The sequence below is a fragment of the Dreissena polymorpha genome, chromosome 3, assembly GCF_020536995.1.
Source record: "Dreissena polymorpha isolate Duluth1 chromosome 3, UMN_Dpol_1.0, whole genome shotgun sequence".
NCBI classification, from domain to species: Eukaryota; Metazoa; Mollusca; class Bivalvia; order Myida; family Dreissenidae; genus Dreissena; species Dreissena polymorpha.
The window spans coordinates 42172955-42198748 of NC_068357.1; the positions used below are offsets into that span (position 1 = coordinate 42172955).

General features: G+C 34.8%; 1 protein-coding gene and 1 long non-coding RNA gene across 2 annotated transcripts in view; both read right to left on the reverse strand.

Moving 5' to 3' along the window:
- LOC127873841 (kinesin-like protein KIF26B) overlaps positions 1-25794 on the reverse strand; it is a 258849-nt gene that overhangs the window by 86697 nt on the left and 146358 nt on the right. The window lies entirely within an intron of this gene.
- On the reverse strand, positions 1175-23974 carry LOC127873851 (uncharacterized). The gene is made up of 3 exons (XR_008046418.1): positions 23730-23974; positions 23286-23451; positions 1175-1236 (listed from the first exon to the last, which is right to left on the reverse strand). It is a non-coding gene; the product is annotated as an uncharacterized LOC127873851 (long non-coding RNA).

The window sequence follows — 25794 nt, forward strand, 5'->3', positions numbered from 1 at the left end:
TAAATGAGTGTGTATTTCAATGGATCACTAGCAATCAGTTAAACCATATGGTTTGCCAATTTGACTTTGACAAATGAGGCTGAACTTTGTTCAAAAGTCATATTGACATTTAAATTGAATTCAAAAACCTCAATGAAATTTACACCTGTATTTACAGACGGAACAAATGGAGAAATATCTTCAATTACATAAAGAAAACAAAATTGAAACACACAAAAAGCCTAACAAGGTAAATTCTTGTGGTTGCCCACATGGTGTGCTTAAATTTCAAGATGTTCTTTGATTTCATCTACAATTCAAATGCAATGTAAGCAAGAAGGTAAATTATGTTTCACTCAATACATTGTCCAGAAATTACAAAATTAATTTTGTGGCAGTTCATGTGGAAATTCTATACTACATAACAAAGCTATTGGCAATATACAGAATATGCATTAACTGATCCATTGTCCACTTTGACCTTATGCTTAAAATGAGCAACATTATCATTTAAGCCAATTTGTTTCAAACCCCATCATGCACAACAAAGAATGGACTGGACAAAAAAGCTTAAGTTATTTACATATTAAGAATATGCACAAAAAATAATAAAGTGTCCAATATGACCTTCACTTTGAAGCCACCTACAAAGTTTTCCAAGCCACACATTGTCTTGATATGATGATCATTGGTGCTCATTTGTTGTCAAATCCCATTATGCACCTACAGAGTGGACACAAACATACAAAACACTATAAGCCCTTCTGCAATTATCAGGGCTGGGGAAAAATAAACATTTACTCATCAAAACTTGTGGCTTTTGATTTTTGCCTACAATTCTTAAAATTTTACAATTCACTTAATTTACACAGAAAATTAGGAAAAGGACATGACCATACATTAAATTAGCATCATTTACCTCTAATTTAACACAGCTTACAGTCAAATCTCTGGCTCCTATGGACCACCACTAACCTCTGGCTACCAGTCATGTACCCATTTGTAATTTGATATAACCAACAAAAATTTCATTGATGAGGAACCTTAGCTTGTAAGAGCCACTATTGCCCAAAAGAGTCTCATGAAGCCACTAAAGAAGCCAAATCAGGGCAAAATAAGGAAGATCTGACATAAAACAATGGACCAAAATGAATAATATTATGAAACAAGGGCTGTTTGTAAAACATGTATGCCCCCCATATGGGCTGTCAGTTGTAGTGGCAGCCATTGTGTGAATACGTTTTTTGTCACTGTGACCTTGACCTTTGACCTAATGACCTGAAAATCAATAGGGGTCATCTGCCAGTCATGATCAATGTACCTATGAAGTTTCATGATCCTAGGCCTAATTATTCTTGAGCTATCATCAGAAAACCATTTTACTGTTTTGAGTCACTGTGACCTTGACCTTTGACCTAGTGAGCTGAAAATCAATAGGGGTCATCTGCCAGTCATGATCAATGTACCTATGAAGTTTCATGATCCTAGGCCTAATTAATCTTGAGCTATCATCAGAAAACCATTTTACTGTTTTGAGTCACTGTGACCTTGACCTTTGACCTAGTGAGCTGAAAATCAATAGGGATCATCTGCCAGTCATGATCAATGTACCTATGAAGTTTCATGATCCTAGGCGTAAGCATTCTCGAGTTATCATCCGGAAACAATTTTACTATTTCGAGTCACTGTGACCTTGACCTTTGACCTAGTGAGCTGAAAATCAATAGGGGTCATCTACGAGTCATGATCAATGTACCTATGAAGTTTCATGATCCTAGGCCTAAGCATTCTTGAGTTATCATCCGGAAATCATATCACTATTTTGAGTCACTGTGACCTTGACCTATGACCTAGTGACCTGAAAATCAATAGGGGTCATTTGCGAGTCATGATCAATGTACCTATGAAATTTCATGATCTTAGGCCTAAGCGATCTTGAGTATCATCCGGAAACCATTCGGTGGACGGACCGATTGACGGACCGACATGTGCAAAACAATATACCCTCTCTTCTTCAAAGGGGGGCATAATAAAGAAAACAAATGGAGTCAACTAAGATTGATAGGTGAGAGAGTGAAATAAATAGCCATAAAAGTAGTAGAAACAAGGCTATAATCAAGCAATATGGTCCCCTACTGGCTCCACCATTATCAGAAATTCCACCATTTTCAGGGGAAAAAAATTAATTTTTCGGGTTGCCATAGCAACCAGAATTTTTGACGTAGGAACAAAATGAAATTAAGTGCATAATGTCCATATTGCCATCTATCCATGTTGCAAGTTTCATGAAACAAGAGGGCCTAAAAGGCCCAAAGTCGCTCACCTGAGATAACAAGATATTATTGGGACAAATCTTATGACCAAGTTTCACGAAGATCGGAAAATAAATGTGGCCTCTAGAGTGTTAACAAGGTTTTACTAAAGCCATATAAGGAAAAATGCCCCGCCCCCTGGCAGTCATGTTTTTCAACCAACCAGCATCATTTTTTAACTCATCCAAGATATAATTGGGATGAATCTTCTGACCAAGTTTCATGAAGATCGGACAGCAAATGTGGCCTCTAGAGTGTTAACAAGATTTTACTATAGCCATATAAGGAAAAATGCCCCGCCCCTTGGAAGCCATTTTTTTCAAGCAAACATAATTATTTTCGAACTCATCCAAGATAACATTGAGACCAAGCTTCTGATCAAATTTCATGAAGATTGGACAATAAATGTGGCCTCTAAAGTGTTAACAAGGTTTTACTATAGCCATATATAGCCATATAAGGAAAAATGCCCCACCCCTGGTGGCCATGTTTTTAAAGCAACCAAAACCATTTTCGAACTCATCCAAGATATCATTGGGACAAATCTTCTGACCAAGTTTCATGATGATCGGAAAATAAATGTGACCTCTAGAGTGTTAACAAGGTTTTACTATAGCCATATAAGAAAAATAGCCCTGCCCCTGTGGTGGCCATGTTTTTCAACCGACCGGCATCATTTTTCAACTCGTCCAAGATATTATTGGGATGAATCTTCTGATCGAGTTTCATGAAGATCGGACTATAAATGCGGCCTCTAGAGTGTTAACAAGATTTTACTATAGCCTTATATAGCCATATAAGGAACAAGATGTGTTTGTGAAACACAATGTCCCCCTATATGATGTTTGACCTTGAAGGATGACCTTGACCCCTATATGATGTTTGACCTTGAAGGATAACCTAGACCTTGACCCTTCACCACTCAAAATGTACAGCTCCAGTAGATACACATGCATTTCAAATATAAAATTGCTAGCTTCAATATTGCAGAAGTGACATTACATGAGCAATTTTGACCCATATATTTGACCTTGAAGGATGACCTTGAACTTTCACCACTCAAAATGTGCAGGTCCATGAGATACACATGCATGCCAAATATCAAGTTGCTATCTTCAATATTGCAAAAGTATTCCTAAAATAAGCCATTTGGGCCACATATATTTGACCTCTGACCTTGAAGGATGACCTTGACCTGGACCTTTCACCACTCAAAATGTGCAGCTCCATGAGATACACATGCATGCCAAATATAAAGTTGCTATCTTCAATATTGCAAAAGTACTCATAAAATGAGCGATTTTGGCCACATATATTTGACATCTGACCTTGAAGGATGACCTTGACCTTGACCTTTCACCACTCAAAATGTGCAGCTCCATGAGATACACATGCATGCTAAATATCAAGTTGCTATATTTAATATTGAAATACTGCAAAAGTGTACATTAAATGAGCATTTTTGACCCATATATTTGACCTTTGACCTTGAAGGATGACCTTGACCTTTCACCACTCAAAATGTGCAGCTCCATGAGATACATATGCATGCCAAATATCAAGTTGCTATCTTCAATATTGCAAAAGTTATTGCAAATGTTAAAGTTGGCGCAAACCAACCAACCAACCAACAGACCAACAGACAGGGCAAAAACAATATGTCCCCCACTACTATAGTGGGGGACATAAAAATGCCCCGCCCTTTGGCGGCCATGTTATTCAAACAAACGTAACCATTTTCGAACAATCCAAGATATCATTAAGACAAATCTTCTAACCATATTTCATCAAGATTGGACAATAAATGTGGCCTCTAGAGTGTTAACAAGGTTTTACTATAGCCATATAAGGAAAATTGCCCCGCCCCCTGGCGGCCATGTTTTTCAACCAACCGGCATCATTTTAGAACTCGTCCAAGATATTATTAGGATGGATCTTCTGACCAAGTTTCATGAAGATCAGACAATAAATGTGGCCTCTAGAGTGTTAACAAGATTTTACTATAGCCATATATAGCCATATAAGGAAAAATGCCCCTCCCCTTGGCAGCCATGTTTTTCAAGCAAACGTAACCATTTTTGAAATCATCCAAGATATCATTGAAACCAATCTTCTGACTAAGTTTCATGAAGATTGGACAATAAATTTGGCCTCTAGAGAGTGAACAAGGCAAATGTTGACGTCGCACAACAGACGACGGACAAAAGGCAATCACAAAAGCTCACCATGAGCACGTTGTGCTCAGGTGAGCTAAAAATATTATGAACCAGAGCTCCAGATAAGGTTTTGTGAAATTCTGAAATTACTACCAGATTTTCAAAAAGAATTCTTAACTCTGACATTTTATTCTTAACGTAACTACTAATGACCTTAAAATAACTAATAATGGTTATTTTCATGCAAAAAAAATCAAAATAAACATACTAGCAACTTTATTTATACGAGTTCAACAGTGTCTTTTCAGTATTATACAATTTTATTTTTCAAACACCTTCATATGCCCAAACTGTGTTCAGATTGCATGCCTTAGATGAATTTTTACATATTTCACAATTAAAACGGGTCTCCCCTTCAATCTTTTCAATGATTAGCCGCGGGACTTGTCCCTTCCACTCGTTCAATGTTTTTTGTGTTTAAGTTTGGACCCGTCGTGTCGCGTTTTTGTTTAGCTTTTTCGACTGTTTCGGCAACTGAACATACAACATCGTATAAGATCTTTTCTATAATGTCTTTCTAAACATTTATCTTCGGCTCACTTTGCGTACAATATATTAAAAGCGTGTTTTTGGACGCTTTGCAGTTTTTTAGGACGCTCTCTTGGCGCCGCCATTGTTTTTTGACAGATAGACTGTATACGCCGCTTTTTTTGGAAAAAGTGCGCTTTGTTAAACAAACCCGATAACCATTCTATATTAGCACCGCAAAGATCTTTAATACGCGAAAAGAACTCAATAAAAATCGATACGAACCGATGTAAAAATAATATTCGTAACTTGATTTTGTAATTCTTAATGGTACGACAAGATTTTAAAATAAATACGTAACGGACTTGAAAATAATTCGTAATTACGAAAATACGACCCTTATCTGGAGCTCTGAGAACTTTTAAAGTTATCGCAGGATCCAGAAAAGTGTGACAGACTCACAGACAGACTCACAGACAGACTCACAGACGCACAAAGCGCAAACCATAAGTCCTCTCTGGTGAAACTGTTAGGGGACAATAAACAAAAAAATAGGGATATGAATAAAGAGCAAATCAAAGGGTACAATTGAGAACCAAATAAATAACCCCATAAATGGCACAAGAAGTCAAAAAAAGAGAGAAATAAACTGCCAAATAAACTGCAAAAGGAGCGAGCAACTCTGAGGTATCAACATCTTATAATATAAATTATAGTACGTCTTTTGTACACTTCTTATTCATATAAAACTGACTAAATTTAAATACTAGATATTTCAAAATACGTAAAACTGCTCAGTGACATATTTGCAGGCACATTTCACACATATACCTGCAAAACTTATGAGGCAAAACCTCATAAAAAAGTTTTATGTGATAATTGCCTTATAAAGCTAAATGACATCGAGACGACAAGCCCGTTAAAACTTAACTTTACAAGTTCATACATTGGTGCAAGGTTCTTATACTAAAAATCAAATGAACATGACCAATTATTTAAATCAAGTTCAAAACACCAATTATATAATGTATTTCATCATGGTTTATGAACAACCTCACACCCTACTTAACATAGCCTGACAATTTGTGACAGAAAATCCCATTATTTTCTTTAATCCATGTGATTGCTTTTAAACAAACAATTCGTGGGAAATGAGAAAGGCATTTATAATTATGCACTAATTTTCTGTTCACATTATTATTATATGTGGAGTAATATGTTTTAATATAGACAAACCTTTTAAATTAAACAGTCTATAAAAAAGTGTTAGATTTATGGTAATTATCCTGTTACTACTTTGACCAAACTCGAATGTTTAATTTTTTATTTATACCAAATTACAGATAAAGTTAACAAAAGGGCCAATGAGTTTCGAACTCAATTAAGGATAGACTACCTCAAACTCGCTGCCATTAAAAGTCCACTATGTACCACACACAGCTCCAACAATTTAGGATAGACTACCTCAAACTGGCTGCCATAGTCCACTATGTACCACATACAGCTCCAACAATTAAGGATAGACTACCTCAAACTCGCTGCCATAGTCCAATATGTACCACATACAGCTCCAACAATTTAGGATAAGACTACCTCAAACTCGCTGCCATAGTCCACAATGTACCACACAGCTCCAACAATTAAGGATAGACTACCTCAAACTCACTGCCATAGTCCACTATGTACCATACACAGCTTCAACAATTTAGGATAGACTACCTCAAACTAGCTGCCATAGTCTACTATGTACCACATACAGCTCCAACAATTAAGGATAGACTACCTCAAACTCACTGCCATAGTCCACTATGTACCACACACAGCTCCAACAATTTAGGATAGACTACCTCAAACTGGCTGCCATAGTCCACTATGTACCACATACAGCTCCAACAATTAAGGATAGACTACCTCAAACTCGCTGCCATAGTCCACTATGTACCACATACAGCTCCAACAATTTAGGATAGACTACCTCAAACTCGCTGCCATAGTCCACTATGTACCACATACAGCTTGAACAATTAAGGATAGACTACCTCAAACTCACTGCCATAGTCCACTATGTACCACATACAGCTCGAACAATTAAGGATAGACTACCTCAAACTCACTGCCATAGTCCACTATGTACCACACACAGCTCCATCAATTTTGGATAGACTACCTCAAACTCACTGCCATAGTCCACTATGTACCACATAAAGCTCCAACAATTTAGGATAGACTACCTCAAACTCGCTGCCATAGTCCACAATGTACCACATACAGCTCCAACAATTTAGGATAGACTACCTCAATCTCGCTGCCATAGTCCACTATGTACCACACACAGCTCCATCAATTTGGATAGAATACCTCAAACTCACTTCCATAGTCCACAATGTACCACACACAGCTGCAACAATTTAGGATAGACTACCTCAAACTCGCTGCCATAGTCCACAATGTACCACTGTGATACAGCTCCATCAATTTAGGATGAATTACCTCAAACTCACTGCCATCCTCCACTATGTACCACATGCTCCAACAATTTAGGATAGACTACCTCAAACTCACTTCCATAGTCCACAATGTATCACATAAAACTCTTTTAATTTAGGATATGCTACCTCCAACTTACTGCCATAGTCCACTATGTACCACATTAAGCTCCACAAATTTAGGATAGACTACCTCATACTCACTTCCATAGTCCACAATGTACCACATAAAACTCCATTAATTTAGGATATGCTACCTCCAACTTTCTGCCATAGTCCACTATGTACAACGTTAAGCTCCAAAAATTAAGGATACACTACCTCAAAATCCTTACCTAAGTCCACTATGTACCACATAATTTAAAGCTCCAACAAGTTAGGATAAACTACCTCAAAATCATTGCCATAGTCCACTATGTACCACATAAAGCTCCAACAATTTAGGATAGACTACCTCAAAATTACTGCCATAGTCCACTTTTAGTGCCACTTTAAAGCTCCAACAATTAAGGATAGACTACCTCAAAATTACTGTCCTGTCAAGTAGAAGGACTAACTTACAACTCAGTGTATCCCATGATGTATGTTTCTGGTCAAGTCTACAGGTCTAACTGACAAGCCTCTAGGCTTTGCTCTACTTACACATGCCTCTTGAAGTTACCAAACAGGCCTGCTAATTACATGATAATTGTGATGACATTAATTTCTCTAAAACATCCTTCAAAACAGTGATTAATGTCATAAAGATGTCATAATTGTTCAAAACACACCAACTTGGTATGCCTTAAGGCGTTCATCCAAACTGCCTTTTACTTTCTCAGTCGAGTCTTTCAATAGCAAAGCATTGTGTTATTTCCAATAACAAAGTAATATAACAATATGTTTTCATTATTGTAAATTTATTTCATGGTTATATTGCCTCTATGGATTATATCATTTGAAACTAGTAATTTTGACATATGGTGTGCAATGTCAGCAAATGGCTTCTGAAAGATGGCGAACATCAACTTAGTAATATTCAACATTTTCACAACAGCTGGAAGCCTTTATAACCAGCCCTGGGGTTTTGGGATTTCATTTTCTAAAAGTAGAAAACATATTGCAAACAGATAGAAGTCAAGTCAGTCATCTTAATGCCAACCTGTTCCTGTTAACCCATAACCTATTATTAAAACTTCTCCAAGTTTAACACTGGAATGTGAATGAACAGCATTGATACAAAATAACACCACATGTAAGAAGATTTGTAATTATTAATTGGCTAGGTGCTTTAAATGATTGTGTATTGTAACTGATCACTAGCCTTTTCAATCTGTTATACCATATTGTTTGCAAATTTGACTTTGACAAATGATGCTGAACATTTGTCAAAAGAGGTATTGACATTTAAATTCAATCCACAACCATGAAATTTACACCTTTATTCACAGAGTGGACAAATAGAGGAAAATCTACAATAACTTATACAAGAAAACAAAATTGAAACACAAAATGACTAACAGGTTAAATTCTTTTGGTTGCCCACATTGAGCACTTAAATTTCAAAATGTTCATTGATGTCATCTACAAATCAATGCAACAAATATGAGAAGGTAATGTCAGGTACAATTATACTTAAATTTTTATACACTTACATTTAGACAGCAGCAATATTATAACAAATTTTATTATGCATGACACAGATATTATGAACAACCTCAAACCTTAATTGCCTTACAATCATGCTTACAGCATTTTCTTTAATCAGTGACATAGCTTTTAAACTGTATAATTTATTGATAATGAGTGAAAAATGCATTTATATACACTGATTTTCTTTTGAATTATTTCAGCATGTACATTTTTAAATCTTATACATAGCTTTAAAATGGATCAATTATTGGGCAATTTCTGAATTTCCCAGACCATTTTAGAAATCGGCAGAGATATCATTATAAAGAACAAAATGCCCTATGCAAAAATGTGACTTTTAGAGTGTTTATAAGGTTCACAAGTTTTTCTTAAATTTGGCCTAGTGACCAAGTTTTGTAATTACATTAGCTGATTTGCAAACTTGGGAAATATATCCTTCGGAAAAATATTTGGGCTAATTTCATAAATATTGGGCAAATTGTATTGCCTCTAGAGTGTTCACAATGTTGATGACAGACATCGCTGGACAGATAAATGACAAATGGCAACCACAAAAGCTCACCATGAGTGTATTATTCAGGCAAAAACTTCAAATTATTCAATATACATTTTAAAACAGCAAATATTCTTATCATTTACAGTGCATATCATTTTCACACTTACTAAGGCCACTCCAAATTGATATGTTGGTCTACGGATTTTTTTTGAAAAAAAGTTGAAGAGGCGAGCGAAGAGCAAAGAATAAAAAAAATCCCTTTTCAATAAAAAAATATCGATTATTAGAGATACAGGTTTAAACAGCTATTGTTTGCATTCAAATCAATTCTTATACAAAGAAAAGAATCTTTGTACAAACAAGCAATACTGTATCATACTTTTCAAATAAAAATGCACTAAAATTAGGTTTCAGTACTAATAAACTTTAAAATGTAGAACACAAGTTTAAAGCTAGTGTTTTCATATCAGGAATAGCATTACTTGTAAGTTTTTATTAAACATCTTCTAATGCGATTAGTAAAATAATGTTAATATTTTTAAATTGAATAACTCTTCCATGAAGATTCTGCGCTGTTATATGAATTTGCAGCCGTTAAAGCTTCCGATATGATTTCATGTTGGAACGATGCTACAGCAAATTGACATTAAAAGATATGAGGTCGATGTATATCAACCTCATATTCATAGGAGTAAGTTGCATATGACCTTTGACCACGAAATATAACCATATCATTGAAGTGAGGGACACATGTCTACCTACTGCTGCTTATATTTGTTCGAAGTTTTCAAAAGTGAAAGCTGTGAAAAGGTATGCCATGTTGCAAGCTGTGAAAAGGTATACCATGTTGCAATAGCACTTGAAGAGGGACAATCATCAAAATGATAATGACAGGCAGACGGACAAAGGCCATGAATATAATCCATTGTCGATACCTTATTTTAAAAGTGGCATTTCGATGACTATAACACTGTATTGTATTTTTCTGAAATAAATGTATACATTACATTAAGAACTTTTTTGATGTTTCTAAAATACACGGACCTAGCTTTAAAACATGTTCTGTCAACCATGTATTTTAATACTTCTAAAACATTGTCCCTGTGACTCTTTTAGAACCAGCCTTTAATGATTTTATGTTTATTTTTTTGTTCACTTAACATTGTGTTATAGGAAAAATTTGCCTACATATACGGAAATACCGTTCATACGCCCATTTAATAAAGAAAATGCATAAAAAACTTACGTCATGTTTTCCGGTGTTGTTAAATTGAACATGCTTCAACGGTATCTGCTGATAGTTGCATGTTCGAACGTGAACAAATACATTAAAATAAGTCACAGAACGAAGCAGAAGTGTTTATAATTATAAGGGTGGGCTACAGCAACTTTTCACCGCAATTTGTTAAAACGGTCACGCAGGAAGCCACTTTTCTGGTCTTCTTGATCGAATTTTTTAGCGACTACAGTTATCGATTAAAAAGGTTGCGAAACACTATATTTGGCATTCATATTCAGCGTCAAAATCGTTTCTGCGTGATTGCTTTTTTTCTTTTTTTCACAAATTAAAAAAAACACATGCGCTATGGTTACAGAAGGACACAAAAACGAGTGCGAGCGGTAATTTTTTTTATTTTTTTTCCATTTTGAAAAAATAGGTGCGGCAAATCCGACGACCAACACATCAATTTGGAGTGGCCTTATAATAGCCTATAATTTTGGTCTCTCAACCAAAGACCAAAAAATGAATATGACTGCAATGATTAGTGGGAAGGGTGGGGTAAATTAATTTACTGCCTATTGCTGTATCAATATCCCTGTTAATTGTCATATTGTCCTGATAAGCATCTTTTATATTATCCATTTCACAAACTTTTAAAGCCAGATCTTTTTTTCATCGAAAATACATCGTTTTGAGATCAATACAGTAATACTTTCTGACACCCAATTTTATGGGCATTTCAAAACCCAATCTCACTTATGTACACACTGTCGCGGACTGATGTTAGCAGACTGATGTTATCGAAGGCCTCACTTTTAACAGAAACAAACCACGTGAATCACATGGACATGCTTATAATGATATCATAAGATATCCAATATCAATTAAATCTCGCCATAAATTCTTCTGGCCATGGTTATCCATTTTTGGCACTCCTGTAGTTTTTTTTCATCCATCTGGAATTAAACTGAACACTTTGGTTCTGATTATAGATCATGTCCACTAAAAGCTTAAGTAATGATTATATTTTTTGAAATCTATACTAATTATAGTTTATAGAAGCTGAAAACTTTGGTTTTGATTATGAAAAACAGAAAACTTAGGTTCTGATATATATATATATATATATATATATATAAAATAGAAATTGAAAGTACTCAATCAGGTTTTAGATTATAGAAACTGAAAACCTAAGTACCGATTATTGATAATAGAAACTGAGAACTTTAAGAACTGATTTTAGGTCATATATTATTTTAATAAATGACCATCTGTTTATTTGTCACTACATGTCAATTTTTGTCCTTTAGAAGTCAAATTGTATTACCTTGTCATTATGATATTTTGAAAATGCGACGAAAACATAGATCATTAACAAACACATCACTAATATTTTGTTCATCAATTGCAAGGTCAACATTCTTTTATTTGTTTTTTCCCCAGCCGACTTATTTACCAGTGTACCATCCTATTTAGCATTTAATCAAAATTCAGCGACACTCCTAATGACATTATCTCAAGTCCAATCTTAATGTCAATGTAATAAGGCAACATTATTGGAAAGTTGACACTATACCCCCATTGAATTTTCCAACAACATTTTTACATACGCCAAAGAAATCTAGTCTATTCAGGCTAACAAAACGGCATGAAAACCTGTAATTTCTTATGAATTCATCACTGAATGTTACTGGACACAATGAACATGTTGACATTGTTGATAACTGACACCAATATACTGTAACAGCTTGCAGTAAATAACACTTAAAACAAGAGCAAAACAAACAATGCATCCCTGTTGACAATATTTTCACTGAACAAGATTATTTAAAAAAACTTTTTAGTCCTCATTTTAACCTAGAACCGCTAAAAATCATTAACATGTTATTTCTTGTTTGTCAATATCAGTTTATACATTGAATTCTCGGGATAAACAAGAAATATGGAATTGGTATATATTTTCTAAAACAAAAACATGAAATAAAAAAAAAGCTTTAGCAAAAATACTAAGATGTGATGGATACATTTATTAATCCTCATGACAATATATTAATGTAATTTTTTTAAAAATACACAGTCTCTCCAATTCGTTTAATTGATGTTTTAACCAATAAAAACGCCTGGAGAACTGATTCAACACCCCATCAATACTTGACCAATTGTTTTGCCTGTCAGTGTGTTAGTGAAATGTACAAATCCATAAAACTAGTTCCAGGAGATAGGTACCACTGAACACGGACAGCACAGTGTTAACTGAGCATCCCATCAGTACCAGGAGGATGGGAGTGTGTGGAAGTCCCAAGTAAATACTGTAATTAGATGGCCACTTAACAATCATGTATAGTTCGATCTGATTGATTAAACAAATGCATTTTTTAAATAAGTGAATGGATATGATCTAAAATTTATAATTGTACCAGCTATGCTCTTTTTTGAGTAAGTTATCTTAATACGATGAGTCTGACCAAAAATGTTGCTGCATGTTTTAAATTAAACAAACTTCTATATAACTTAGTAATTAGGGAAAATTGTGGCCTTTTTCTTTATCTGTATCATAATCTGTGACTGCAGAAAATTCTCAGAAACATGGCATGTTATATTCCAACAAGTTTTCTGTCCCACTACTTTTGAATCCATTCAACTATTATATTATACAAAATAATGTAATCAATTACATAAAATTAATAAATCTTTTAAAGGGACCTTTTCACGTTTTGGTAAATTAAGAAAATTAAAAGAAATTGTGTCAGATGAATACATTTTCTTTGTAGTTATGATATTTGTGAGTAAAACAGTAATACTGAACTTTTACCATGCTTGAAAATATACATAATATTCATCTTTTGATGATTTAAAAACACGAAAATTATGAGGCGTTGCAGTGCGAAACGATTGAATAATTTGGAGAGTTCTGTTGTTGTTGTTATATTTTGTGACACTACAAGGATTGCTTATATAAAGTATAAAATAAATCAATCATGAGCATGGATGGCCCAGTGGTATAAAAGTTAGACTTTTACTCCAGGGGTCTGTGGTTTGAGCCCAGTTGAGGGTAACTTTGTTTTCTTTCTTTACTTTTATTCTTGTTTTTTTACTGGAGCTTTTAAGATCCAATTTTTACATTTATCAATATAGAGCATTTAATGACAAACTTCAATACATGCCAAAATCTGTGAAAAGGCCACTTTTACATCCAGACTTGTGTAACTTAACCACTCATTTATACTCTGTGATATTAAAATCAAACTAACAGTGCATATGTATTAATGGGAATTTATATAAACGTAATGTTCATTATTTGGGGCCAATTAAACCTGAATCATATCTATGCTATTCCAGCCACAATAACCTCAGATTTCCATTAAGGCATTACTGTTCTTTTTCTTCAAAAACATCCATAAAAGTCAAACCTGCACTTAAAACATCAGAGAACCATAGTTCTATAACCCCAAATATAATTTATAGCAACCATCTAATGCAACCTATTACAAATTCTAATAGCACTCAAGAATTAGTTTTTTATGTGACCTGTTCAAACAACACACAGTCTATGATGTTTTCTTTGCACATGTCATGTAGATTGTCACAATAGGTGAGTTATGGCAATTTTTTTTGAGATGTGTAAACAATATATCAGCTAAATTATATCCAGCTTAGGCCACTATACCTTTGATTTATAATAAATTCTTAAATGTTGTCTCAGGCTTATAGTTAGTATACTATCCAATAATGAATAAACACTACATGAAATAGTTATGAAGTTTGAAGGTTAGCAGCAAAAGCTCATGCAAAATGTAAAAAGAACCATTTTAAAATTAGATGGGGCTAAATCCATTAGCAGCCGTTTTAAAATTAGATGGGGCTAAATCCATTAGCAGCCGTTTTGTATATTCATAAAAAACAGGTAAGTTTTAATATGATTGAATTTATGATTTGGAAACCCCTTTTTAATTGAAAAAACAACATTTATTTATTCATTAAAATTTCATTTCAAAGAAACTTATCATAATACTTGCATTGCAAATAATTTTAAACAAACAAATCTAATTAGAGGTCTAATGTTTTATGTTGTAAATACTTCAACATCTCGAAACAAAAATTATTGAGTTGTGTTTCCAACAAGGCATCTCTAATAAAGAAACATCAAATGAAGCACCTGCCTAATTGAAAAGATAACTTACCCGCTATAAGCTATACAATCGGGACATTCCTTAATCCATGAAACTTAATAGCTTATTGATCACTTACAAGAGTACTTCATAGTTCCCTACCCTATTATCTCAGGTTTACCACACTCATTATATTTTCTAAAATCGCTAATCTGTCTTTCTATTTTTATCACAATATGTCTATAATCCAAGATCAGTTAGATTTTATAAATCCGTTGCAATCTTTCTCAGCATGCAGTAAAATCAATCACTAATAAAATCCTTATGCAACAGAATTAAATTTCACTAAAACGTCAACATTATTAAATCCTAAAGTATCATTTATTCTGCAAACACTTCAAGTACCAATATTTTTCTCCTAACGTAAAAATCAATTTGACACTTTGAACCATTGCTTTCCTTTAACATACTGCTTCATAAATTTAGCTGCAAATATCGTTTTAAATAACAACCCATATCAGCGTAAAATAGAACGTCTGAAATCCTTAAATGCACCGCTCACAACTGCTCAACCCAATACCGAAGTTTGTGATCAGTTTACCTAGGACAGGCACGTTTTATATAAAAGCCCATCAAAGTAACCACTTGTCAACTGGCATGTTGAGCAAGCACTCTTCCCACTGTAGATTTGTTTGTCATCTAGAGATCAAACCAGTCAATGGGCCATCTCTAGATACACACCATCTTGTGGGACAAAACATGTTGGATACAAAAGTGGAACTTTCTCACAATACTGCAGATTTAATATTTCATTTTGTACATTTCAATGTCTGCTTTCAATAAATGCATGTGTTAACATAACAGGTGGTAACAGGTGTTGTATTTTTAACAATGGCGTAATAATTTTTTTACAATTTAAAAACTAGAAATGTTTTGCAATTTGCTCAGGTCTGGCCAAAACGCATTTCTTTCCTTGTACAACATTTTTAGTCAATTATTAAGCATAAATAAACAACTAATTTAAATTGTGTATTGCAAAAAAAGCGATACAAATAAATGCTGTCTTTCGATAAAAAAATTAAGCATACTGTCTATTTTAACATGATGCTTGCTTATCTTCAAATTAAGACAAGGAACAAATTAAGCATAGTAAAAGTCCTCCAAAACAAGGCCAACAATAATAGCCCCAATCCTAAGGACAATAAAATGTAGTTCTCATCAAAGTGCAGAAATATTAATCAATTACCATTACCATAAATATGATTTGTGCATAATCCTTTTAAATTGGCCAACCTTTTCATGCTATTCAACTAAAACAGTGATCCACATTTTGAAGTATTTTAAAGACTTTTTTTTTAAGTTTAAATGTTTCATATCAAATTGCTGTCTTTTTTATCAAGGTGGTATTTTAGTGTTATTTAACTGCCTGCAATGAAGATCACTATTTTATGTCATTTAATCCTCAACTGCATGTTAAGTACCAGAAAAAATGTTTTATAGTTAGATGAATCAATAAATAACAGGATACCATCAAGCATTAACATTATAATTGCAACTGCATACATAGAGTAAGTTGAAAAAAAGATGATTGATAATATCAAGAAAATAACATATATTAAAATCACACTTATTCTGCACAGATTTGTGCACAATATTTAAACTCATTTAATGGATTGTCATAACATCGTTTCCTAACTGCTCTGATTAATTCTGTATTATAATCATAAATGGTAATAATTCTTATCAGATTTTAAATAAATTTTATGGTAATGCTATCATCATTTCTGTATAATTATTTTAAAATGTGTTTCTTATTTATGTGCTGTTAATTTGTATTTTTGAAAAAAGCACCTAAATCATATGAAACATGGAATTGGTCTATTGATAAGTTAAACCTTGACCTTTGATCCCTAAGTGTGACCTTGACCTTTGAATAAGGGAAACAAGTAATTCACTCCACATTTTGTCTCATGATAGATTGCATTTGTGGAATTTTATTTCAAAATTGATCAATATATAAATGAAGGCTAAGAGAGGTATATTAAATCTGTTTTATTGCCAATTAAACTTTACTTTTGACCTCTATGTGTGATAATGACCTTTGAGGTACTGATACGGTTATTGCATACGTCAGGTAAGCTTATGATGGTTTACATTTGAGCACAATTACTTTAAAATTCAATTATATATATGGCAAAGTTATGGCTGAGACAACAAGTAAAAGCTGTTTTATAACCAAATTTGACATTTGACCTTTTGTGTGACCTTGACGTTTATAGCAGAGATGTTATCGGGTGTTATTCTTTCTAAGCTGGTGGACATTTGTAGCAAAGTATTTCAAAATCCATGAAACGTATGGCTAAGACAGGCAGTTCACATGCACAGACGTACAACTGCTATCTGCCACCTTCATGTTTCAAATATAATAAAATTTGATTTAGTAAGAGTAAGTAAAAGTATATCTATATTACTTGTAATTCCAAATTAACAAGGAGTAGCTTGTATGTAAAAAGCTCATGAAGTTTAAGTCTGCCCCATAGCTGTCACACAATATTACAGGCCAACATGATATGTGGTCACCATGGTGATGATTGCAGCAACATATGTAGCAACACATGCATCTGTCAACACACTCTCCCAACAGAACTACAACACCACTCAAGCACTTTGGTTCATGTTTGTTATGACATATCAAATTTCAAACAAGCCACCTTAATGTTGTCTTTTTTTATTTTTTATTTTTCCCCCATATTTTTTATTTACCATAAAACAAAAATGAATGTTAACGCAGTTCCTTACCTCATTGTTTCAATTTAAATACCTGGTGATCGTTTCACGTTGATACAATTCAATCTTGGCTGCTAAATTCCCCAAAAATTCATAACATAATAGTAAATTATTATTGCGACAATTTTTTTCATTCCAGAATACTACATCCTATTATCTATCAAGCAGAAAGGGCTGATGTAAAAACAACTAAAAGCCAGTCCCAGTAGGTATGAACAGAGCTACAAGCAACATTTGAACAAATGTCAAAATATTGAATAAAATAGGCAAAAAAGTATTTTTTTGAGTTTGTGCACTTCCTTATCGTCATTGTTTGTTGGGACAGTTCGAGGTAATGAAATCATTGGTAGAGGCAGATAATAGGAACAAGGTCTTTTTCCTGGGTTACAGTAGGTGTGAACATGGTCTTTTGGGTGTTTTGGGTGTCAATGACAGCTGTCATTGAGCAATTTGTACCACAAGTGTTGCGTAATATGAGACACATTTTAGCATTTGAGTCATTTCAGATTGTTAAAATAAGCAAATGCAGCTCAGTTTGCATAAATATTGAATTTTAACACTGTTGTATTGAACATTCACTTGACATTGTCTGAACAACATCACAGAAATATGTCTTTTTATGATAACTTGAAATTGTCAATCCCAATGACAAACAACAACCCTCCCTGGCCTCGAGAGAAAAGTTATACAAAACTGTTAAATAAATATCATGCCAATATCAATATCCATGCCCCTTGTCAGAAAAATGCTTCCTTCTTTCAATACAACTAGAGCTTTGTCACAGACATGACGAATACCCCCACATGCCGCATTGACACAGATTATTTTGCATGTTGTCTTAAAAAAAAACAGCGGACACCATGCTAATTGTTTAAAAAGTGACCCCGTGACCTAGTTTATGACCCGGCATGGCCCATGTTCAAACTTCACCTACACATCATCTCGATACAACTTCTGACCAAGCGTGGTGAAGATCGGATGTAAACTACTTGAATAAGAGAGCGGACACCAAGCTGAATGTTAAACAAGAGGGCCAAGATGGCCCTAGTTTGCTCACCTGAGAGGAGTCGGTTCATTCAATCTTTACCTAATGTCAAACTTGACCTAGATATTGACCAGACAAGCATCCTGGTTAAGTTTCATCATTATTGAACCAAAACTCTGGCGTAGGGAGTGTTTTTGTTTTTGTAAGATTTCAAATGGTGACCTATATTTTGAGTTGACCCCCCTTACCAAACATCAAACTTTGCTTACAAGGATTTTGTATAATATAATGAAAATTTGGAAAATCTAAGGGCAATAATTATCGCATGAATTATATGATTTTGCTCATCATCAAACTCGACTGAGATCTTTCAGCAACTTTGATAATAAACAATGCTTGAGAAATGTGAATGCTAGAGTGTTTACAAACTAAATATGGACGGACGGACAGCGGACAAAGACCAATCCTAAAACCTCACCTGAGCAATCAGGTGAGCTAAAAAGTGTGTTTCACCGATCTGAGCCATTTTCCAACTTGTCCAAGAAATCAATAAAACCAATGTATTGACTAAGTTTCACGATGATTAGGCAAAATATGTGACTTCTATAGTGTTCGATCACAAGGTTTCTCTATATAGTTACATACAAAAAACTGACCCACCCCCCTGGCAGCCATGTTTATTTACCCATCAAGACCATTTGCAAACTCATCTGAGATATATATCAAACCAATCTTTTCACCAAGTTTCATGATGTTTGGGCAAAAAATGTGACTTCTAGAGTGTTCACAAGCTTTTTTTTACTATATAAATATTAGAAAACTGCCCCCCCCCCCCCCGGCAGCCATGTTATTCAACTGACCGGAACCATTTTCCAACTCAACTCTTGTATCAAGGAAACAAATGTTCTGACCAAATTTCATAAAAATTGGACAAAAAATGTGACTTCTAGAGTGTTTTTATTATATACATATAGAGAAAAATGCCCCGCCCACTGGCAGCCATGTTTTTTCACTGATCTGGACCATTTTCAAACTCGTCCGACATATCAATAAAACAAATGTTTTGATCAACTTTCATGATGATTGGGCCAAAATTGTGACTTCAAGAGTGTTTACAAGGTTTCTCTATAGCCATATAAGGAAAACTGCCCCGCCCACTGGCTGCCATGTTTTTCAACGGACCGGCACCACTTTTGAACTCAACTAACATAGCATTAAGACAGACATTTAGACAAAGTTACATGAATATTGGGCATTAAATGTGACTTCTACGGTGTTTACAAGTTTTTTTGTTGTTTTTTTACCTAGTGACCTAGTTTTTGACCCAGCATGACCCAGTTTCGAACTCGATCGAGATATCATTGGGACAAATCTTCTGACCAAGTTTCATGAAGATCGGACAATAAATGTGGCCTCTAGAGTATTTACGAACAAATGTGGACTGACGGACGGACGACGGACGGAGGACGGACAAAGACAGGTCAAAAAGCTCACCTGAGCAATAAGGTGAGCTAAAAAAACATCCAACCTCGAATAACAATTAACACATAAATGACACTGTATTATTATGAAAACATTAATAATCAAAGGGGAGTAACTACTGTAAACTTAAATGCAATATTTAGAAGTAAGAAGAGTTGTCTCGCATGTTACATGACCTTAATTCATGATTGTTTAAAAGCCTTTTTACTATATAAATATAAGGAAAACTGCCTCGTCCCCCTGGCAACCATGTTTTTCAACGGACCAGAACCATTTTCAAACCTAACTCACGTATCTAGGAAACAAAAGCTCTGACAAAATTTCATGAAAATTGGGCCAAAAATGTGACTTCTAGAGTGTTCCCATGTTTTCACTATATACATATAGAGAAAAATGCCCCGCCCACTGGCAGCCATGTTTTTTAACCGATCTGGACCATTTTCGAACTTGTCTGAGAAATCAATAAAACCTATGTTTTAACCAACTTTCATGATGATTGGGCAAAAATTGTGACTTCCAGAGTGTTTACAAGGTTTCTCTATAGCCAAATAAGGAAAACTGCCCCGCCCACTGGCAGCCATGTTTTTCAATGGACCGAAACCACTTTTGAACTCAACCAACATATCATTAAGACAAACATTTTGATAAAGTTACATGAAGATTGGGCATAAAATGTGACTTCTACAGTGTTTACAAGTTTGTTCTTTTTTTTACCTAGTGACCTAGTTTTTGACCCAGCATGACCCAGTGTCGAACTCAAACGAGTTTTCATAAGGACAAATCTTCTGACCAAGTTTCATGAAAATCGGAAAATAAATGTGGCCTCTAGAGTGTTTACAAACAAATGTGGACGGACGACGGACGGACGGACGACGGACAAAGACCGGTCACAACAGCTCACCTGAGCAATCAGGTGAGCTAAAAACGCACTAAGTGACCCCGTGACCTAGTTTTTGGCCCAACAGCCCATGTTCAAACTTGGCCTAGAGATCATGTAGATAAAACTTGTGACAAAGTTTGGTGAAGATTGGATGAAAACTACTTGAATTAGAGAGCGGACAACATGGTGAGGTTTAAAACGCACTATTAATTTAAGTGACCCCGTGACCTAGTTTTTGACCCGGCACGACCCATATTCAAACTTGACATAGACATTATGTTATCTGCTCTCTAATACTTTTTTTTATTAATTTATCTCAATTAAAATAACTTCTGAGAATTGTAATTATATCAGTAAAACATTTATGACAGTAAGAGATTTGAAAATAGTCTTGTTCATTAATTGTGAAAGGAGCACGTCGTCATATGAATATGTTTTGTTATTATTGTAATTATTATTCACAGTTTCTTTTTTTTATTTGAGGAATTAAAAATCCAATTCAACATCAAATTTTGAAGTCAAATCAATTTATGAAATGCAATTGCACACCATTTCTCATAATTAAAGCCTTTAATGACAAACTTAAAGAAAAAGAAATTTCTGTGAACAAGCCGTTTCAAGTTGAAATTTTAAATATATGGAATAGTGGTTACATTTATGGGCAAGTTGTATATCTTATGCTTTAGAAAAAATTGTACTTGAACATTCTACACACTTTTGGTGAATATAGGCATTTTTTTATTTACATACCACATGCTGAACTGTGTTTTCATTTCATTTTTTGCCTCAATGCTATCCAATGATTTTTGTTATATTTTGAAAATTAACACATAGACCACCCAAGAAAAACTTCAAGATTTTTGCCAATTTCTCTTGGGCTTACTTTCCTCTTTGGCCTCATGCACTTGATGATTGTGTTGATCTCATGTAACAACATCAAGCTTCATTTACTTAATCCATGAATATTTAATATTTTGTTCTTTAAAAAAAATCATTCTTCTCTTGGTTAATCAAGGATTTGGTAGCTATGCAGTGGAATTTATTTCATGCTAACAATGGAAACAAATGAACATTATCGATGTCACATTTGTAGTATTGAATCTGATAGAAGTGATCCATATGATCCAAATGAATAAGTTTATATTTCATTACTTAAAAGAATGTAGAGGATGGTATTTCGTGTAATATCAATATTGTTTCATCCATAAAAAAATTCAGTTAGGCAAATATAGCAAGTATCTATGGATTACTTGACTTTTGTATAAATAATTTAACACATACACACAAAATTTCACATTTTACAGATCAAATATTGTACTAAAAATACTTGGCCTAATATTTACCCTGGGTACAAAGACATCATGACCGAAGAGCTCTGAATCGATTATCATTAGGTCTTTACCAATCAAAAAGGTCCATGCATACTTTGCAAATATTTGTGTAAATTTGTAACAAAATTTAAAGTAAACTTGATTCACCTTATAAATTTATGGGGTCATTCTATGGTATAAGGCACAAGAACATTCTGTTATGGCAAGTTTTTACTCCATGCCCTTCCAGTTATTTGGTACATAATAATAAATTTACATGTTGTTTGACAGTGAACAGAAATTTACACGTACTTACAGACTGTATTTACATCTTCTTGGCCATACTTACCAGGTTAATTAAGATATTTATCTCTCTCATTTCAGTATATTTATTCTTTTTACACAAATCAAATCAATAAAACTAAACTTAAATATGAACTAGAAAGAGACACATCTTTTCGATCTAACATTTTTAGTCAACTATTTAATATAAGTATTAGTAAAAAATCTTATAAATCCTATCGATATGTTACAAACTATATTTTGTTTTTAACATTCAATAGGAAACCAAACATCCCATTGTATGAACTTTGCTAATTAAAACTATTAATGGTCAGAATGCAATAATCACCTGTGTCTGAGTTTAACATGAACAAAAACATGTTTTGATATTACTCCATGATTAACCCATTTATACCTAGCGTTTAGAAAAAAGGCCTTGGCAAACAGGGTAGACCCAGATGAAACACCGCATAATGCGGCGTCTCATCAGGGTCTGCGCTTTTTGCTTAAAGGAATTTCTGTAAGAAATATTCTAAATATAGAAATAACAAGGGCTGTTTGTAAAACATGCATGCCCCCCATATGGGCTGTCAGTTGTAGTGGCAGCCATTGTTTGAATATGTTTGTTGTCACTGTGACCTTGACCTTTGACCTAGTGACCTGAAAATCAATAGGGGTCATCTGCCAGTCATGATCAATGTACCTATGAAGTTTCATGATCATAGGCCTAATTATTCTTGAGTTATCATCAGGAAACCATTTTACTGTGTTGAGTCACTGTGACCTTGACCTTTGACCTAGTGACCTGAACATCAATAGGGGTCATTTGCAAGTCATAATAAATGTACCTATGAAGTTTCATGATCCTAGGCGTAAGCGTTCTTGAGTTATCATCCGTAAACCATTTTTCTGTTTCCAGTCACTGTGACCTAGTGACCTGAAAATCAATAGGGGTCATCTGCGAGTCATGAGAAATGTACCTATGAAGTTTCATGATCCTAGGCATAAGCATTCTTGAGTAATCATCCGGAAACCATTTTTCTGTTTCGAGTCATTGTGACCTTGACCTTTGACTTAAGTGACCTGAAAATCAATAGGGGTCATCTGCCAGTCATGATCAATGTACCTATGAAGTTTCATGATCCTAGACGTAAGCGTTCTTGAGTTATCATCCAGAAACCGTTTTACTATTTCGAGTCACTGTGACCTTGACCTTTGACCTAGTGACCTCAAAATCAATAGGGGTCATCTGCCAGTCATGAGCAATGTACCTGTGAAGTTTCATGATCCTAGGCCTAAGCGTTCTTGAGTTATCATCCGGAAACCATCTGGTGGACCGACGGACCACCCTACCGACCTACCGACATGTGCAAAACAAAATAACCCCTCTTCTTCGAAGAGGGGCATAAATATACTAGAAATCCCTTATTTTGGAAATAAATTGATACAATTTAGAAGGATGGAAGAGTCCACTAGGCATAAATGGGTTAAAATATTCTCCCCATCAAATGGCAGCAACTGAAGCAAGCCTACAATTTCCATTCCAAACCTGAGCACTGATCAAAATCTCCCTAATAGGGACGCACCAGGGTATGTTAATTAACTTGGACAATCAGCCAAGCATGGCTGTTGTGGTTGATGAAATTGAGAGATAAATATAATTTCCCTTAATTATTCCCAAATTGATACTTGCTTTGTTATTTTTTTAACTTATGGCAGGGCTAAGCATTATGGCTAAGCTAATGGTATCATAATAGGCCAGTAAGTGACAATGCGTTAGGTTGAAAATCAGCACGAGCATCTTATTGTTCGAATTTGACCCATCAAATGGTTGAGCCATAGATGTCAGGTAACGAGTGGGATAGTTATTAGTTTTAACAAAATGTTGAAGAGGGTGTATGATTTCATATAAAGATAGTGTGAAATGGCCTTCTGGACTTTTCTTCATGCTTTTATGAATATTATTTTCAGATCACAGCAGCCAAATGGATGTAACAAAGGACTCTGAACTGTTACTACAGGCTGCCCAGTAAGCACTGTGGTTTGTAAACGCGCTTATCACCGACGCAACTTGGTTTCAATCCTCGTTCCTGAAGCATTTGAGCTTGGTTAGTGGTCACAATACCAGAGATGTGAGGTTCCCTCCGGTAACTTTGGCTTCCCCCACAGCATAAGACCATACCAAAATTAACTAGAGCTTTGTCACAGACGTGACGAATACCCCCACATGCCGCATTGACACAGAATATTTTGCATGTTGTCTTCAAAAAACCAGCGGACACCATGCTCAATTTTTTAAATGCACTAAGTGACCCCGTGACCTAGTTTTTGAACCGGCATGGCCTATGTTCGAACTTGACATACACATCATCTAGATACAACTTCTGACCCAGTGTGGTGTAGATCGGATGTAAACTACTTGAATTAGAGAACGGACACCATGCGCAATGTTTAAAACGCACTAAGTGACCCTGTGACCTAGTTTTTGACCTGCCATGACCAATGTTCGAACTTGGCCTAGACATCATCTAGATACAACTTCTGACCAAGTTTGGTGAAGATCGGATGAAAACTACTTGACTTAGAGAGCGGACAACATGCTCAATGTTTAAAACGCTCTAAGTGACCCTGTGACCTAGTTTTTAACCCGGCATGACCCATATTGAACTTGGCCTGGACATCATCTAGATACAACTTCTGACCAAGTTTGGTGAAGATCGGATGTAAACTACTTGAATAAGAGAGCGGACAACATGCTCAATGTTTAAAATGCACTAAGTGACCCCGTGACCTAGTTTTTAACCCGGCATGAACCATATTCACACTTGACCTAGACATCATCTAGATACAACATCTGACCAAGTTTGGTGAAGATCGGATGATAACTACTTGAATTAGAGAGCGGACACTTAATACGGACCAACCGACCGACAGACAGACCGACAGACAGACCGACCGACAAGCTCACTCCTATATACCCCCTTAAACTTCGTTTGTGGGGGTATAACAAGACTATTGCCAAGCAATATATGTCCTCTACTGGCTCCACCATTGTCAGAAATTCCACCATTGTCAGAAGTAGTTTTTGACGTAGGAACAAAATGAAATGACGTGCATAATGTCCATATTGCCATCTATCCATGTTTCA